Genomic DNA, 20,190 nt, shown 5'->3' with positions numbered 1-20,190 from the left:
CTGATGGGCAATCAGAATGAACTATTCAAATTTTGGAAGACATGTTGCGAGCATGTATGCTAGATTTTGGAGGTGCTTGGGATCGACATCTACCCTTGATAGAATTTTCTTATAACAACAGCTACCAGGCAAGTATCCAGATGGCTCCCTATGAGGCTTTGTACGGGAGGCAGTGCAGGTCACCTATCTGTTGAGACGATGTAGGAGAAAGAAAACTTTTGGGGCCAGAGATTGTGCAGATAACAATTGAGAATGTTCGCCAAATTAGAGATCAATGACAAGCAGCTCAGAGCCGGCAGAAAAGTTATGCAGACAGTAGAAGAAGGAACTTGGAATTCCAAGTGGGAGATCACGTGTTCTTGAAAGTTTCTCCTACTAAAGGAATTGTTCGCTTTGGTGTGAAAGGTAAACTTAGTCCTCGTTTCATTGGCCCTTTTGAAATCTTGGAACGTATTGGTGAGGTGGCTTATCGGCTTGCCCTTCCACCTGCTCTCTCTCGAGTGCATAGTGTGTTCCATGTCTCCATGCTGAGGAGATATGTTTCCAATCCTGATCATGTGATCCAGTTCTCGGATTTTGAATTAAATAGTGACTTGTCCTTCGAAGAGCAACCGGTAAAGATTGTAGATTTTAAGAAGCAAGAACTAAGGAGGCGGGGCATTCCTTATGTCAAAGTCCAATGGAGAAACTATTCTGAGCATGAGGCAACTTGGGAATTAGAGTCTGTTATTAGAGAGAAGTATCCTTTTCTTTTTCTCAGGGCAAGTGCGAGTTTAGAGGACTAAACTCTTTTAAGGAGGGAAGGATTGTGGACCCCGCCCTTAATTAGAGCTTGCCTTAGTTGCTAATCATACTTACCTTACCCCTTATTCTTATTTTTGGCTGGTTGTTTTGAAAAGCTTGCAAAGGAGGAAAACATGGAGGGATTCCAGGATTTCAGTCCCATCTTTGTCTCCTGGCATTATTTCCTCATCCCTTGCATTATCACTACCCTTCCTTGCTTCCTACCACCCTCTAAACTCTTCCTCATCTCCTTTGAAGCCTTAAGAGTGAAGCACCTCACCGGATCACTGTAGCGGCGATGATCAAACCGGGGAAGAGCTCTTCATTTCGTCATCAACCTAGAGGTAATTGTTGTAGGTTGCTCATGTTGTCCGGAAGTTAACTTCTCTTTCTTAAATGATGGTTGTTAGCTTGCTTCTTATGTTTGCATGGGTTGTTGTTTAAAATTTTTTGGTGCTTATCCTTGCATGAAAACCCTCTCCTTATGCATGTTGAAACCCACCCTTGTGCCTCTTGAGTATCTTTAGTTCTTGGTCTCCATGTTACATAAATTTTTATTCATGGAACCATCTATATGTTTATACCATTTTCCTTGAAACCCAAGCCAAAAACCCAAGTTTTTGCATGCCTAATGAATGTTTAGTTTTTGTAGTTTTGGCATGTGTGTTGGACCTTACATATTCTTGCATCCTTGTGTTTAACTTTCTATGGCATTTATATTTTTGTTACCGAAATACTAGTAAACTTGATCCCCTTCTTAAACTTTGCATCCCCACTTGTTTGCATGGAAAAACAAAAAGACTAGAAGCCTCCAAGATGTGGCCTGGTTACATGTCATGCTTTGATTATTTAAGCATCAATTATAGTATATATATTTACATGCACATTGACTTGTTGGTAGCCTTTTTAAATTGGTAGCATATATATATCCACACATGTTGGTCCTGCAACCATAAGTATGTGTAAATATATATATATATATATATACATACATGCATGCATGCATGCATTGATCTACTACTTGTGCTAAGAGATTTATTTCCTTCCTTGTTTCTCTCACCTATTGTCCTTGTTCCTCTTAATCATTCTATGTTCCCTTCCCACATCATTGTTATTACCACTAGTATTAGTATTATGTTAGATCTTCTTGTAGACACTTTCATATTGTTGTTGTTTTAATGGGTATTTTTAGACTAGCTTAGCATGAACTTTTGTGCTTGAACTCTTCCAAATATTCATGTATATTTGGTTGGTTTTCCCTTGGATTTTAGGACTACCTTGAGCATCATCTTGGATCTCTTTTGAATTTAGGATCACCAAGTAAGTAATCCCTTAAACTATTGTATTTAAATTTTGTTGTTTTGGTTTATTTTCATGTAAAATTTCTGAAATTTTGTTTGCATTTATTCTTTAAAAATTATTGTGGGAATGCCATCTATTTATGTCTTGTGTTTTTATAGGAAGAGAAGTTTCTATACTTAGTTGGAACCATAGTGCTATTATTTGCCAAAACTTATATACGTTATTTCCTTGTTACTTCCAAATATTTGGCAAAGTAATTATCCTTTTTGTAACCTTGTTTATTCCCAATAGCAAAAACTTGAGATTTATTAAGTGCTTGAATCCTTGGTCCACCTAACATCCACTTGAATTACCTATATATTATTTGGGTTATACATTTATCCCTTAAATATCCACTTGCCTTTATGTCCTTGCCTATCTCCTTCCTAAAATTTTTAACATCCTTGTTTTGACAATATTTCCTTTGAAATTATTTTTCTAGCTATTTTGGTTTTAGGTGGGCCATTTTTCTTCAATTGATGAGATACATTAGACCTTGTATTTTTTACAAATTTTAGTATATTATTGTACTAATGCATTTCTTCCTTGAGATTGGTCGAATAATTATTTATTGGTTTCACTATTATTTATACTTGTGTTATTTTATTTTTATTTTTTATTTTTTGGCAAATCTTTTATTTTCTTGAATTTTGGGAAAATATTTCTGAAATGTTGTTATTATTTCTCCAAAGTGAAAACCAGGCTTAGGCTTGGAAAAGTGAGTATTTCCTTTTACATTATTTATTTATCTGTTTATTTAATTATTTAATTTATTTTATTAGATGAATTTTTGGAAAATACTTGTGAATATTCTGTATTCATGGCTTGGAATTGTATCTGAATTTTTGGTCTCCAAATGAACAATATGCAACCCTGTCAGTGGGGGGTTAAACCCTGACCTTGTCGACAAGTAATTTTGGAAAATGAGACTGCAGTTTCGCACCGTGTCCGTTTGGTGAAATAATCAACGGCCACCTGTTATTCAGTCTCGGGTCACCGAGGGTAAATAAATGATTTCAGTTAGTTCGGCTCGGGTCTGTCACCGAGGGTAAACAAATGACCTTTGGAACTTTCAGTGAATTTGGAGTCATACTTTGGATATTGTATTTATTGTTTTACCTTTGATTTTGTTTACACTATTTTGCGCTATTGCATTATTTTTTTTTTGTGCAAATTTCAGACCTGAACTTTTGCTTTCAGTTTGTTTTGGATTACTTACTGGGCTAGTGGGCTCGTGGATTTACTTTAAATCCTTTTCAGATCAGGAGGAGTAGACCCAGGGATCTTAGAAGACTTCCAGTAGATGTCTTCTTTGGGATTTATGCCTTAAGACTTTTGTTTTTGCATTTGTTGTATTATTGTGTAAGAACCTCCTTGTAGGTCGTACTGTATTTCATTCGCCTTGTATTTGGGTTTGGTTGTAAACCTTCAGTTGTACTCTTATTTAGTATTTTGTCAGTTATTTTCTACTCCTAGTCTGTGTTTAGGTTTTGAGGCCTTGCAGGTTCACTGGGCCCCGTCTTGTAGCTCTGCGGCCGTTTGTCAGCGCACCAGGTTCGGGGCGTGACAAGATTATTTCTATGCTTATATTTATTTTAGATAGGTGGAATAGTAACACAATATATATTGCTGGAGCCATGCCCATCATGAAGAATTGCTCAACTGAGAGTGAGAGAACACAAACAAAAACATATCATTGTCAACATGGATCATTATGCTTGTTCTGTATATAACAAGACAATAAACAACAACCAAAAAAATCTTTTGCATTACTTTTCTTGTACTAGTACTGGACAAGCACATACTTGAAGTCAAGAACTTCCTTGAAACTGCTTGACTTGATCCAAACCTTGGCTTCATAAAGTTGCTTCACTCCGAGATTGGTGGCCTCCAAAGTTATGACGTAAATAATTCCCTCAGTGACTGGTTCTATCATCACCTTCACAACTTTGATGAACACAAGATGCGTATTTAACATGTGAGATGATCATGTTAAGCATATGATATGAAGCACCATACAGATATTGTTGGTGATATAAGTTACAGTATAGATATAGATCAAGAGAAAAATAGATGTGATGACCTCCTTCTGGTTGTGCATTTGCGCAGCAAATTTTGCAAGGGAAGTGATGTACGAATCAAACTTCAGGTTGATTTCCACATCCTTAATTTCTGCTGTGGCTTCAGTTGTTCAACTCAAGTAAATGGACGGAATTAATAATGAAAAGAGTAGATGATAACAAAAGCTTTGTGTTGGTTGGTCTCAGTGACTGCCATTTGCCCCACTTTTATAGTGTGATCATGTGCTTGGGTGTGCAGGTTGTCCATTAATGCACATAATAAAGTTGTGAAAGTACATAGATCTATTTAGCTATTCTAGTATGAATATCCCATTACCAATTGTTGGATATTATGATATAGTTAGTGGGAACTCTAAGGACCAGATAATAAATAGTGAGTATAAGCATAGGATTCGTTATTCTTTAATTAGTTCTGAACGTTCTGACTAAATTAAGCCACGCACTTTGGAAAACTTTTTACCCTCAACTCTTTGGTTTTTGGTTAAGACATTGAGTTTTAATATATTTATATATTTTTTGTTTAAATAGTCACCATAATTGATGGGAAGGGGTACATATTTTTATAATTTTCTTAGGTTTTTCCAAGTTATTTGGAAAAAACTAGAGGTTAAGTTAGTGGACATGGTCAATTATAAAACAATTAGGCGTACATATTAAAATCGGATGAGTTCAATCTGAATATATATATATATATATAATAAATTTTTTTAATACAAACCCCCAAAATGGGATTTTAAGTATTTGAGTTAGCAGATAGGGAATTTACCCAGGAAACATTTTCCTAGATAATGAACTAGGAAATAGAGAGGGAATAAAAAGGAATGATGAGATATAAAGGTTAGAAACATTACCCAGGGATTACACAACGAAATACCTAGGGAATTAGCAACGCCAAAACTTTCCCAAGCTAATATGTTGTTAAATCTCATGGGAACTAGGCGCCTAATATTTAGCAATGAATTACCATAAAAAATTATCCATTGGCATCTGTACCTTAGCTAATCCTTGAGTAAAATTGAATAACTTTAAAATTACCAAGGAATTAGCTAGGTAAAATAATCGTTGTTATTTGTCCCTAGCTAATCTCTGGGAACAATTGAATAACTTTAAAATTACCTAGGGATTAGCTAGGTAAAATAGTTGTTATTTGTCCGTAGTTAATCCCTGAGTATTTTTAATTCTTAGGATTTTTATTTAACAAGAGATTAGTTTCCATAGGTAAAATTGTTGATCTTAAACATTACCTAAGGATTATGTAGGGACGATAGTCATCATGTTTGCTTCATAGCTAATCCCTGGGTAAATATAAATTAACTTGATTTGTTTATAAGAGTATTAAATTACTTTTTTAAAGATTTGTTATTGAGTTTAAAAATCTTATTAATAATTGTTTTAACTACATTATGATATTATATATATATATATATATATCTGTGTGTGTATATATATACTTTTATAGTATGATTTTTATAAAAAAATTGCATCTAAAGAAAATAAAATAATTAATAACCTCAATGTCTCCTTGTACTCCAGCCTCTGTTTTCATCATTTTTCCCAATCTCCCTATTAACCACATCACCATAATTAATTAATTTAGTTATTAAACTCAATCCGAATAAAATTAGAGTTAAATATATTATTTACAATTAAACTCAAGGAACCAAATAAATCAGATAATATATGGGTAGGGATCAATTTGATTGTCTATAATTTACTTATGTAACATAAAATCCAGCAATCGTTTCTTTCTCTATTAAAAAACATTCAATTTATTTGGTATATTAAAATATTAATTTTTATTAATACTGTAATTAGATATTTGTTACCATTTCCTCTTAATAAGAGATTCAAAATTAAATTCAGTTCCATCAGTAAAATTTTAATTTAAAAAATAAATTTGATAAATCTGTTAGATTATGTTATTATTTTTAAAGAAAAAGTCACTATAATGTGTTTATTAAATATATATTTATTTTATGTTTTTTTAAAACAATCAGTTTTGATGCAGGACATAGGCTTCACTCTATGAATTAATTATAAGTCAATTAATTAATCAATATCCATATCTTAGCTCATTACTTTCAATGAATTAATTAATCAATTAATTAATGAATGAATTACCTTTGGGAACATCATTTACTCTCTTAGGTCCACCCCCAAACCCTAATCCCTTTTCCCTGCCTCCTCTTCACCCAAACCCTAATCTCTGTCTACTTCGCCGACAACCTCATCAGTAAGGTCACGCGCGTCGAGGCCATCCAAGGCCGAATCGTGCTAGTATTGGGGTCGTGGTCTGCCCAGTCGCTAATCCTTATCTCCTTGTTTGCCGTCACCGGGCACAAAGTCACAAGATTGTCATCCGGTCCTGTGAACCTGACGCCATCAATCCGCCCGATCTCAAGATTCACCGGTCACCCCAATGCTTGATATGAGGTCTATCCACGCCCAACTGGTAACACACACACAGTGCATGTTTAGATGATAGTAATGGTTTCCCTTTCTAGGGGAACCATTACTTACACAACTTTATACCTTTGTTTCGATGGTATTTTAGAGCGGTAATGGTTTTCCCTATAAGCCACCATAACCATGGAGGGGTGATATTTCATTTCCCTCATGGTGAAGAGAGGCCTCTTCACCTCTTCCTTGTAGACGCACTCTCTATTTCTCTCTCCAAATCGAGAAGCTAGAACTTTGATGCGGCAAGTGAAGAGAAGCCTCTTCACCTCTCTCTTGCAGACACACTCTCTATTTCTCTCTCCAAATCAGGCTTCTCTTTGGATTTTTGTGCCCGCAGGTGATTTTTTTTATGATAATTTCTGACACACCCCTTGCGTGTGTGTTCCGCAAATGCACGGGTTTTCAAAGTAATAAAGTACCCGACAGATGGATAGTCGAATCCACGGGGAATAGATGTCAAGAAACAAGTAGTATTGCTATTTATCTAGAGTGAAAATTGATTGCTGATTGTGATTCAAACGATTGATAAGGATAAAATAAAAGTGAAAGAAAAAAGAGCAAACAAGAGTAACTAGAGAAAGTAACCAATAGTAAAATAGGGTACTCGTATAATGCTCGCCCTAGGACTATTGTTTCAAGTGAAAGAATAATATTATGCTTCCTAATTTAAGTTTAATGAGTCATGGAGATCGAAAGACACACGGTCCCAAACCTAAGGTCAACCGTGACTAGCCCTCTACACTATACCACTGCTGAAAGGGATACTCTCAACATCTCACTCTGTGTGGAACTGCTTGAGTTCTAGGGACTCCAAGTGATAAACCCTATTCCCTAATTTAGATCTAACCCTTTGGTCCAGGTGAAAGATCCTTAATCACAATTAAGCCCCAGTTGAAAAGATCTAATAGCACTTCACTTTATCATAAATCCAAAGAACCCTTGGAATATGGAGGTAGGAAAATCACATCGGAAGGGAAAGGAGATGTTCTGCTATCTCTTGACTCACCCTCTCAACCCTCTTCAATATTGCTCTGTCTAACCTAATAAAGTGTGACTCATTCACAAGGTTACCTAAATGGATTCTCAATCCTAGTGTCACTCTAAGGGAAAATCACAACAACAAGCACACAAGAATGAAACTCAATTTAAACATCAATTAAAGAAACATAATAGAAGTCAATGAAACAAAATCATCCTAGGGTTTACAAGACCAAGCACCCACAACGGGTTTAGCTCTTCATGAAGCAATACATAAGTAAAGATGAAATAAAAAATGAATGGAAAAACTCCGTAAGGATAACCCCCTTGCATTCCGTGGTGATGGTCTTGAGGAACCATTTTTTCCTCTCCAAAGATTCCTCCATCGAGCCTAGGGCACACCCCGCCGAATCAAAGCCGTCGGAAGCTCCCCCAATAACTTTCCTCTTAAGGAAATTGATGTCAAATGCGGTAGAAACACTTCAAAATCCCAGCAAAAACCTCTCCAAGCTCTTGCCGCGCTCTCTCCAAAAGATAGGCCAAAGATAGGAAAAAGATCTCCAAAACAAACTTGTGAAGCGATATTTAAAGGGCCGGAATCGGGATTTCACACGCCCTTGTGGAAATTCCACACGAGCATGTGAATTTCTAGGCTTCTCATTTTCTTCGTGCTATGAACAGTAACTACTACAATACCTTACTACATTGATTTGCTGTGATACTCCAATTTATAGATTTACTCCTAATTTCATTTTCTTTATCGAAGCCACATGGTTGGGCACACATCCATGTAGTAAATCATGTCGCATCTTCACGTCCAAGCACATTGACGAAACTCTCGATAATATTGCACAAGTTGGAATATATGAGTGTGACTGCCTTTGTGCCCCTAAAATTTATAGATTTACTCGCACATTTTGGAGGTTAGCACACACGCATATGCCTATGATCACAACTTGTGCTTTCATCCTTATTTGGTACAAGAGATTCCTCAATAATCGTATTCATGATCTATTTTTGCTTCCTTTCTTCCAACCTTGTCTCCACAACCCTAAATGCACAAAAAAACACAAATACACATGAATGAGCCATATAAACTAATAAAAGTGAAGCTCAATGTAATAAAAGGATACTTAATAATGCTTATAATCAAGCACTTATCAATTTCTCATGGATGGACACTTGTTAAATATTTCGAACAATAATGTTTTATAGTTTCTCTGATAGATTGTATGTTTTTCCTTTCTTTTAATTAATTTTTTTGTTGCGGGGTTTGGTATTTTTGGTATATTTTAATTGTATTTTTTTTATGTATTCCTGGTTATGGTCTTGGATTTATAGATTGCAATCAATTCTCTTTCTCTTTCAAAATCTTGCTTCTCTCCTTATCTTTGCACCAGCCGGCGAGGGTTTTTTTTTTTTGTGATAATTTCCCATGGATGGACAGTTGTTAATTAGTTTGAACAATAATGTTTTATGGTTTCTTTGTCAGATTGTATGCAAGTTTTAGGCTTTTCCTTTCTTTTATTTGATTATTCTGTTGGTTGATTTTGTATTTTTGGTATAATTTAATTTTTTTTATGTATTCCTGGTTCTATGTCTTGGATTTATAGATTGCAATCTATTTTGTATTTCTCTATAATTCTTTCTTCTCTCCATATCTTTACTACTGTCCTATAGAAAGCAAATAAACCAACTGACACACCCCCTTGCGGGTGACCTGCAAGTGCACGGGTTTGTCAAAGTAATAAATCCCTCGTGAGTGGGGTATCGTATCCATAGGGAATAAGGAATAGATACACTAAGATTGCTACTTAACCAAGTGAAGATGAAACAATGATTGTGTTGATAAGATGTAATGTAGACAAAAAATAAAAGAAATAAGAAAGATAGGCACAAATAAGTGAGAGGAAAAAGCAATCGATAAGAAGTGGGGCACTCAGATATTGTTCCACCTAGGATTATCGCTTCAAGTTCAAAACCAATTATTATGCTTCCTAACTAATGCTCAATGAGTTGTGGACATCCTAAGATACACGGTCCCTAACCTAAGGTCAACCGTGACTAACTCTACATTATGCCCTAGCGGAGAAATCGATCAGTCTCAACACCTAACACTCTACAAAGTCGTAAGAAGCTCTAGGGATTCCAAGTGATAAACCATATTCCTATATGTAGACCTAACCCTTTGGTCTAGACGATAGGCCCCTAGTCACAATTAAGCCCCGAATACTAAAGTTTCCTTCAACGCTTCACTCTGTCGCTCGCTCAACTAAGTCTCAACGGAGTTCATCCTTTATCACTTCACTCTATTGTGACCGCAAATAACTCTAGATAATGGAGGTAGGATAAATCACATCAGAAGGGAAATGGGACACTTCGCTACCTCTCACCTCACACTCTTGACCCTCTCCAATCTAGCTTTGTCTAGCTCTCATGGTGTCACTCATCCACAAAGGCTACCAAGATGGACTCTCAACCCTAGTGTCTCTCTAACGGAGAAATCATTCAACAATCATTCAAGATTGGAACTCAATTAAAGACATTAATTAAGGAAAGCATAATAAAAGGTCAATGAAACAAATACATCCTAAGGTTCACAAAATCCAAGTACCCACTAGGGGTTTAGCTCTCCATGGAGCAAGATACAATCAATGATAGGATCGAAAGTAAAAAACAAGCAATCTATAATAAAACCCCCCTCAGTATTCGTATTGATGGTCTAGTGAAGTAGCCTTGTCTTCTCCAAAGGTTGCCTTGTCAATCCTAGGGCACACCTCGTCAGATTGGTGCCAACGAAAGCTCCCCCAATGACTATCTTCCAAGAGAAATGTGGTGTCGAAACCATAGAACCACTCCAAAAGCCTTGCCAATATCTCTCTAAACCCTAGCCGCAAGACTCTCAAGAGTTAGAGAAAATATGGGAAAAAGGCCTCTCAAATCGGGCTTAATCGAGGCTTTAAATAGGCTGGAATCGAGCATCCACACGGCCATATTGATGTTCCACATGCTCTTGTGGAAATTCCACATGGGCATGTGGATTCTCTGGAATCGTGATTTTCTGTGGGCTGTGAACAGTAACCGCTACATTGAATTGCTAAAGTAACCTGCTACAGTAACCCCGCCAAAATGCTCCCAATTCCACGTTTTTCATCAAGGTAACATAAACGGGAAAACGTTTATAACATAGATCGCGTCGCTTCTTCAATAAACAAACTCATTGGTGAAGATCTTGCTATCATTACACGAGTTGGAATACGCAAATGTGACTGCCTTTGTGCCCCTCATGTGATTGCTTGAATACATGGAGGTTGGTACACATTCATGTATTTTTTAATCCAACTTGTGTCTTTGTGTTTGTTCCTTCCAAGATTTTATCAAATAGTGCATTTATGATTTACATTAGTTTCTTTCTTACATATTTGGCTCCACAATCCTACATGCACCAAAGTAACACAAATACACATATATTAGCGCTAAAACCTGATAAAAGTAATGTTCAACGCAGGGAAAGATACTTCGCATTCATAACATACAAGCACTTATCACCAACTTAATGATGTATATCTTAATGATAATGAGGAGTGATTGTTGATTGGTTTTGTTTATGAGGAGTGATTATTAAGTTCTATTTTACATATGGACTTGTATATCTAGGTTTTGGGCAATTTGACTGGTAAACTTGAAATTCCCGGTATGGATGATCTTAGCAAAGTGAAGTTGTATTTCTTGATGTACTTGTGTTACTTTTACGTTTTAAACATTATGATCATTGTATGTGCAAAAAGCGACGTCATCATGGAAGTCAGTTAATTCAATACGAAATTGAAACAACATCATGTAGGCGACAAAGACGACATGGATACTTGAGAGGGGTTACTTATGAAAGTGACATAACATGCATTAATAAGTTACTCATGGATAGGCCTTGGTTTCATCGGTTGTGTGAACTATTGATTACCACCGGTTGATTACGGGCCATGAGAAATGTTATGGTGGAAGAAATGGTTGGAATGTTTTTAAACATTGTAGCCCACCATGTCAAAAATAGAATAATTAAGTATGATTTTGTGCGATCGACGGAAACAGTTAGTCGGCATTTTCATGCCGTGTTGTAATCAAATATTCTTTGCCATAGTGTTCTCCTAAAGAAACCTGAACCGGTCCAAGTCAATTCAACCGATAATAAGTGGAAATGGCTTAAGGTAATGAATCAAATTTAATAGGATATGTTTTTAAATTTTTGGTAATTCACATAAATGAATAAGCAATAATAATTTCTTTAAAATGATGTAGAATTGACTTGGAGCCTTGGATGGGACATATATATGGGTGAATGTACCCACCACCGATCGTCCAAGATTTAGATCACAAAAATGTGAAATTAACACAGATGTACTTGTCGTATGTAGACAAGATATGCAGTTTATAAATGTCCAAACCGGCTGGGAGGGTTCGGTACATGATGCTCGGGTGCTGTGGGTTGTCGTTACTAAACCAAACGGATTTAAGGTTCCAAATGGTGCGTTATATATAACATGTTCAGCATAATTTTGTTATTGATGTTTGTGTGTCTAACATGTTCACGTATTAGGTTTATATTACTTTATCGATGCTAGATATGCAAATTGTCCCAGATTTTTTGAACCTTTTCTAGGGCAACGGTATCACTTGAGTTCATGGACTGATGGGCGCCACCCGAAAACACCTAATGAGTTTTCTAATATGAAACATGCTAGTGCTAGGAAAGTTATCGAGAGGACATTTGGCCTTTTGAAAATCAGGTAGAAAATTCTAGCTAGTCCAAGCTTCTATAGCATAACAACTCAACATTGTATTATTAGTGCGTGTTGTTTGCTCCACAATTTCATTAGGAGGAAGATGGTTAATGATCTTGAAGAGGATGAAGTTGATGTTCCGTCCTTTGAAGATATTGTGGAAGATAACACAACCAAATTAACAGCCACATAACCAACTGATGAATGGACCCAATTTAGACAAGAATTAGCCATAAATATGTTTAACACATGGCAATCAAGTTGACATAATTAATGGATCATTATGTAGTAAACGCTTTATGTGTTTGTCATTCTTTTGGATTGTTAGATCATTATGTACTTTGATAAGTGATTGTGTGATAAGAATGCGAAGTGTTCTTTCCTTATGATGAACATTACTTTTATCAGGTTTTAGCGCTAATACTTGTGCATTTGTGTTACTTTCATGCATATAGGGTTGTGAAGCCGAACATTAAAGAAAGAAGCCAATGTAGATTGTGAATGCATTATTTGGAGGAATTCTTGAGAAGGGTCAAATGCGAAGACATAAGTCGGGTTCAAGATGTGAGAATGTGTGCCAACCTCTGTGTATTCAAGTTAGCACAATGGTTTGGTGGGGCACAAAAGCAGTCACATTCGAGTATCTAGGCTTGTGCATTGATAGCAAGATCTTCACCAATGACGCCGGTTATTGAAAAAAATAAAGCGATCTACGGCGTAAACGTGTGCCCGTTGATGCTATCTCGATGAAAACATGGATTCGGGAGTGTTTTGGGGTGGTACTATAGTAGGGTAATGTAGAAAACACCATAGTAAAAACTGTAGCAGGTACTGTTCACAGCCTGCTGAAAAAGAGAATTCTAGAGAATCCACACGGGCTTGTGAAAATTATCCACGCCCGTGCAGAAATTCCACAGGCCTGTGTGGCAGATCCACAGGGGCGTGTGGATGCCCAATTCCAGCCCTATTTAAGCCGCAATTCAGCAACGATTTCAGGATTTTTTCTCCATTCTTTCCCAAATTTGAGAGGGGGCTACAGCTAGGGTTTTGAGAGGTATTGTCAGAGATTTTGGAGAGGTTTTTTGGCTTCGACATCGTGCTCCACTTCGAAGAAGGTTATTGGGAGAGCTTTCGTCAGTACCGATCCGACGAGGTGTGTCCTAGGCTGGACAAGGGGACGTTTGGAGGAGACGAGGCTTCTCCACAAGACCATCGCCATGACTATCGAGGGGTTTTCTATGGATTACTTGTTTTTACATTCGATTTCATTGTTGATTGTAACTAGCTCCATGGAGAGCTAAACCCCATAGTGGGTAGTTGGATTTGTGAACCCTAGGATGTATTTGTTTCATTAAACCTTCTATTATGCTTTCATTAATTGATGTTTTATTTGAGTTCCTATCTCGAATGCTTGATTGATTGAATCCTCCCTTAGAGTGACACTAGGGTCGAGAGTTCATATTGGTAACCCTTGTGAGTGAGTGACACACCACGAGGGATAGACAAGGCTAGTTTGGAGAGGGTCGAGAGGGTGAGTCAAGAGGTAACAAAGCGTCCCCTTTCCCCTCCGATGTGATTTATCCTACCTCCATTTTCTTGATCTCTTTGTGGTCATAGTAGAGTGAATGGGCTAAGGGATGACCTTCCACTGGGACTTAGTTGTAGAGGCAACAGAGTGAAGCGTTGAAGTGATTTTAGCACCTAGGGCTTAATTGTGACTAGGGACCTCTCACCTGGACCAAAGGGTTAGGTCTATTACTAGGAAGAGGGTTGATAACTTGGAATCTCTAGAACTCCATGCGATTCTATCCGAGTGTGAGGTGTTGAGATTGTTCGATTTCTCCTCTGAGACATGGTATAGAATTAGTCCTGGTTTACCTTAGATTTGGGACCGTGTATTGAAAGATTTCCATTACTCATTAATGGATTACTTAGGAGGCATAATAGTTGGTTTTGCACTTCAATGATTGTCCTAGGCAGAACAATAACCGAGTACCCCATTTATATCCATTACCTTATCTCTTACTTACTTGTACTTTTCTCTCTCTTATTTCTTTTATTATTGTTTACATTACATCTTGTCAACATAATCATTATTCATCTTCACTTGGTTAAGAAGCAATTTAAGTATTTTTACTCCCTACTCCCTGCAGATACGATACCCACTCACCTGGGATTTTATTACTCGACAAACTCGTGCACTTGCGGGATATACGCAAGGGGCGTTGTCAAATTTTTGGCGCCGTTGCTGAGGAGTAGGCGTTTAGAGATACTTTGCACTTTATTATCTTAGTCATTTGTTCATTCATTCTATTTCACATCTTTGATTTGTTCTTCTTCTTTTGGTACAGCTCCAGGTTATGGCCTGAGGGAACCCTTCAATATTAATTGAAGGAGATCCCAAACTTAAACATACACTCCGAAAAAAAGGGAAAGAACCTGTGCAAGAACCGTCAAATCTAGCTAAAGTGGAAGTTGAAGGATCTGACAACATGGCTGAGCAGAATGAACAACAGCGAACATTATCTGATTTTGCTAGACTGTCAGTGCTGGGGACACAATCTAGTATTGTGCGACCCCCGATTATATCTCCGAACTTTGAGCTAAAACCAGCATTCATCCAGATGATTCAGTAGTCAGCGCAGTTCAATGGTTTGGCCTATAAGGATCCAAACAACCACATAGAGAACTTCTTGAAAGTTTGTGATATGCTGAAGATTAACGGTGTATCAGATGATGCTATTAGATTGAGGGCTTTCCCATTTTCTCTCAAGGGAAGAGCCAAGCAGTGGCTTCATTCCTTGCCAAAAGCATCCATCACGAGTTGGAATGAGATGGTCGAAGCTTTGCTTGCTAGATACTTATCTTTGGGAGAGTCGGCCAAGCTTTGTAATGAGATATTGTCGTTCATGCAGATGGAATTGGAATCATTGTTTGAGACATAGGAGCATTTCAAGGACATTTTGCGGAGGTGCCCACAACACGGATTTCCCGAATGGATGATCATTCAAACTTTCTATAATGGGTTGAATCCGAGTACAAGGCAATTGCTAGATGCCACCGCGGGAGGTACAATGGGGAGTAAAACCCCGGAAGAAGCCTGACAGTTAGTAGAAGACATGGTCATGAACAGTTATCAGTGCAATGCGCGGGAAAGGAAAAAGGTGGCCGGGCTCCATGAAATAGATGTAGTCACTTCTTTGGCATCCCAAGTGGAATCATTGAGTAAGAAGTTAGACCTTCTAACTTTGAATAGAGTGCCGGCCGTGACTACTTGCACCGGGTGTGACGGAGGACATGCTTCCTCCGATTGCCCGATCTCTATTGGTGATGTATGTTCGATATAGAAAGTCAACTTTGTGAGTAATGCAATAAGGAACCAAGGTAATCCATATAGCAATACCTACAATTAGGGTTGGAAGAATCATTCCAACTTTTCATGGAGCAACCAAGGACAACCAAAAGCCATGGCACCACCTGGTTTCCAACAACAACGAACCCCAAACATGGAAAATAGAGTGTCCAACTTGGAAACCCAATGACCAACTTAGAGAAAGCCTTGACTAGATTTGTGCAATCATCAGATACACGGTTCCAATCAGTCGAGGCTACACTTCGCAACCACACTTTGTCATTGCACAATCTAGAAAATCAAGTGGGCAAATTGCAAAGTCTCTATCGGAAAGGCCGCAAGGAAGATGCCGAGTAATACCGAGACCAGTCCATGAGAGCATGTGAAGGCAATCACTTTGAGAAGTGGTCGTGAGGTTGAAGGTAGGCTTCCAAGTGAGAAGACCAATGTTGAAGCACCGGAGGTCATAGAGGTTGAGAAGGGAGCAACCAAGGAGAAGGAGGTGGCACACCCACCTTACAAGCCAAGAATCCCTTATCTCTCTAGATTGAAGAACGACCAAGTGGACGGGCAGTACAAGAAGTTTCTAGGTTTATTTAGGCAACTACATTTAAACATTCCCTTTATTGAGGCATTATCCCAAATGCCAAGGTATACCAAGTTCTTGAAATATTTGTTGACCAACAAAAGGAAATTGGAGGAGAGTGACTCCGTGATTCTAGATGCATCTTGCTCGGTGGTCTTACAAAAGAATAAGCCGAACAAGAAGAAAGACACAAGAAACTTCATCATTCTGTGCAACATTGGCAACTTGGGTGAAGAAATGGCATTGGCGGACTCAGGGGCCAGTATCAACGTCATGCCATATTCCTACTTTCAGAAGCTAGGCTTGGGAGAGCCTAGGCCCACTCAGATGACATTGCAATGGTGGACCAAACAGTAAGACATCCGAGGGGCATCATTGAAGATGTGCTTGTCAAAGTTGACAAGTATATATTTCCTGTAGATTTTGTGGTGTTGGACGTCGATGAGGATATGGATGTTCCTTTGATACTTGGGAGACCATTCTTGTGGGAGTTTGACTTTTTCTTTACTTTGCTTATGTTTTGCCTCTTGAGTTTAACTTGTTGTTTAAGTATTTTGAGTGTTCTTTTGTGTTAGGAACTTAGTTAAGGTTTTTGGGAGGTTTATAAAGTGGGAGAGAGTCGTTTTGGAGGTCAACCTGAAAGCCTCACGGTTTCCATGCGGGCGCATGGAAGCCCGTGAGGGTTTCTGGTAAAAAATTCGATTTTTTGTTGGGCTGAATTGGACCAACCTGAAAGCCTCACGGCCTCCATGCGGGCGCATGGAGCCCGTGAAGATTTCAGAAGTGGTCTCAAAGTTGTCTCATGAGCTTTGGTATATATATTGGCCTTCTTGGACCTTCTAGGACATTCCTAACTTCTTTTTCTCTCCTTCTTCCTTCTCCTCTGATTTTCTTCATTTTTCTCTCTTCAAACCTCTCATCTTTGATCACCAAACAAAAGAAGAAGTGGAAATCTCATCTCCTTACAAGAAGAAGAGTTCGATTAAGGCATAGAGAAGATTATCGGTGAGTTGGGCTACATCAACTTCCTCCTTTTCTCTCCTCTCATCCTTGTTGTGATTCTTTGAAATTTTTGTGAGAAATCTTAGTTATTGAAGTGATTTAAAGATTAGAATCATTTTAAGGTTGTAAAACCATGATTTGGTGAGGAAATGAGAGACATCTTGCACCTCAAGGGTTCGGGTTACTGTAGCACCGAACCAAGTTAAAGTCCTTTTGTTCTTTTTGCTGATTTTGAGGATTTTAAAGGTTTCATTCTTGTTATATCTTCTTATTAGAGTGCTTGGAAAACTCTAGAAGCAATTTACTCCTATTTTTAAGCACATTTTTCCTTCTTTTTTTAATTGGTTGTAGAATTGTTGTTGAATCTTGCTTTTTGTTGGTTGTTTAACGGCTTCTAGGAGGAGAAGCTTCAAGCAAAGGAAAAGAGATTACGGACAAGTAACCTTGGAGGGTGTTAGCTTGCCAAGTTTGTGAGTGGGATATACTAAATTATGGACTATAAATCATGCATGCTTATAATACTAAATTTGCTTATTTCTGAAGGATAAACTCCTTGTCGCCAATAAAACTCTTGAAATATTTTCAGTGTGATTTTAGAAATCATGATGAACTATAATGTGGCTTTTTCCATGATTATTGGAAAGATTCAATATATTATTTGTGATCTAGAAAACCCTATATTTTATAATATATGATTTCAAGTTTTGTGTTTTCACGGGACTTGATGTTTTTGTTGGGATGTTCATAAAAGCTTATGCAAACCAAAAATGATTTCATTGTGATGATGATACATTTGAACTATATTTTTCAAAAGAAGCTTTTTTTGTATGATATTCTTGATGAAATTGGTTTCATTGGAATTATTTTGAGCAAGTCATTCACTCTTGGGATGAGACTATTATTTGTGAATATTTGTGATCTCATGGTTAGACTTTTGCTTTCCTTTTGGTATGTATATTAAGCCTAAGGGGTCAGAATGATATTTATCCGTATTAATGACTCTTGTTCATGAATTGTAAATATAGTCCTGAATAAGGACACTTTTTATGTTGTTATAAATCTTGGGATTTTGCTATGCAAACACCCGTGGGGTCTTGAACATATCCATGGAAATGGTGGGCTACGGCCTTCATGTTCTTGACGGGGTGGTTTTGATGGTGACAGGGGGAAACCCCAATACTTACTGCAGTGAGAGTGTGGATGGTTTCCACGGGCCGACCTGTCTAGAGGTGGCGTGGAATACTGTCAAACCGGTTATGCCATTTCAGGTGGGAGCGTAGAGCCCACGACTTGGATATAGTTGGGTTGTTCGAGTCACCACACGAACTTCCCAGCTGCCAACGCCAAGATATGCGCATCTTGGTGGTCTCGACCCTAACCGCTGCCACGCAGTTAGCGAGGGAGGGTTTTCGAGGCTATTTAAAAATATATTTGTTTATTTTAATCGATGATTTATACATTTTTTTGAATTATGAGTTACTAAGCCAAAGTATAAACTTGGATTTCTTACTCATATGGATTTTTGAGATGATTTAAAAAGAGTTTTTATCGAGCATTTCATTGTTGTAAATTTTTATATCTTAATTTATACTTGACAGTCAAAGTATATTGAATATTTTGAGGAGTTGAAATATATTTTTTTTACCTTTTACTTTAATATATTATGTATGGGACATAGCTCCATGTTTAGCCACTCACTGAGTAACCTAGTTACTCATCCCCTCTTTATTTTTCCCTCCCCCAGGTGACAGCAGAGCAGCGGGATAGCAGCGTGAAGTTCTTGGCAGAGTAGTTTGTATTTTCTTAAGCTGTGTATGAAGCTTATATATTTTGGCATGTAGTTGATGGATCCACTAGGATATTACCAACCCTAATATTAATATGTATCTTTCTTCTTTGATACTTTTATATATGTTGGTTAGCTTTATGTTGTGTATGAGATGTATACTCTCTAAGTGAATGGTTGTTGTCATGGTTTAAATTAAAGTGATGGGTTGTGTAGGAACATTTGGGTATATTGGATTGCTAGAATGTTTATTATTGTTATAGTTGTTTTGTACAGGAAACAGGTTAGCCTTACGGTGATCTAGGGGTGAGTTAGTGTTGGACCTCCCTTGGGTTATCGTGGCGGTATGTCATGAGTGGGACCCGTGAGACGGGGCGTGACAATTCTTGCGTACTTCCAAGGCATTGATCGACATGGACGGCGGGGAGTTAACACTGAGGGTTGAAGATGATAAGCTCAAATACTGCATCGCCGAAGCCATGCGACAATCTCTTGACTTTGATGATGCTCTCTACTTTCTTGACACTACTTATGAGATAATTGAGGAATATATGCCGGAAATGTTCAATCCGGACCCATACGAGGGGTTGCTAGACCAAGAGATGGAGAATGAAGAAGTGCTAATGCTTGGTCTAAAGGAACAAGTACTATCTACTTTGGGGATTATGAAGAAAGTGCTCCGGAAGATGAAGAGGACAAGGAGACGCCACAAGAAACTCTCTAAGGCTGTTAGAGATGCGCAAAAACCGAACAAGGTGGATGAACCTTTGCTAGGCGGTACCAAGTCCGATAACTTCCTCTCTACCCTCAAGAGACTTTGCTCATCGTGCTTTCAAGTCATGGGTAAGAGGAAAACCTTCATCTATGAGCCCCCGTGAGGTAAGACAAGGTACGTCAAGCTAAGTGGCATTAAACAAGCGCTTCTCAACCCAAGCGTTTACTGTTTTCTTAGTTGTTAATTTAGTATTTGCATGAATAAGACTTTGAGTATCAGTGTCTTGATTTCTAGATGCTTTTGTTGTGTTTACATTGTGGATTTTTGG

The 20,190-nt window shown here is 37.8% G+C and overlaps 1 non-coding gene across 1 annotated transcript; it reads right to left on the bottom strand.

Moving 5' to 3' along the window:
• Positions 1–15,303: 15,303 nt before the first annotated feature.
• On the bottom strand, positions 15,304–15,410 carry LOC120253767. Its single transcript, XR_005534408.1, has one exon. It is a non-coding gene; the product is annotated as a small nucleolar RNA R71 (small nucleolar RNA).
• Between the last annotated feature and the right edge of the window lie 4,780 nt (positions 15,411–20,190).

The sequence above is a fragment of the Dioscorea cayenensis genome, unplaced genomic scaffold (genome assembly GCF_009730915.1).
Source record: "Dioscorea cayenensis subsp. rotundata cultivar TDr96_F1 unplaced genomic scaffold, TDr96_F1_v2_PseudoChromosome.rev07_lg8_w22 25.fasta BLBR01000202.1, whole genome shotgun sequence".
Classification (NCBI taxonomy): domain Eukaryota; kingdom Viridiplantae; phylum Streptophyta; class Magnoliopsida; order Dioscoreales; family Dioscoreaceae; genus Dioscorea; species Dioscorea cayenensis.
The sequence above is the reverse complement of the archived record's forward strand: the minus strand, read 5'-3'. Positions and strand labels throughout refer to the sequence as shown.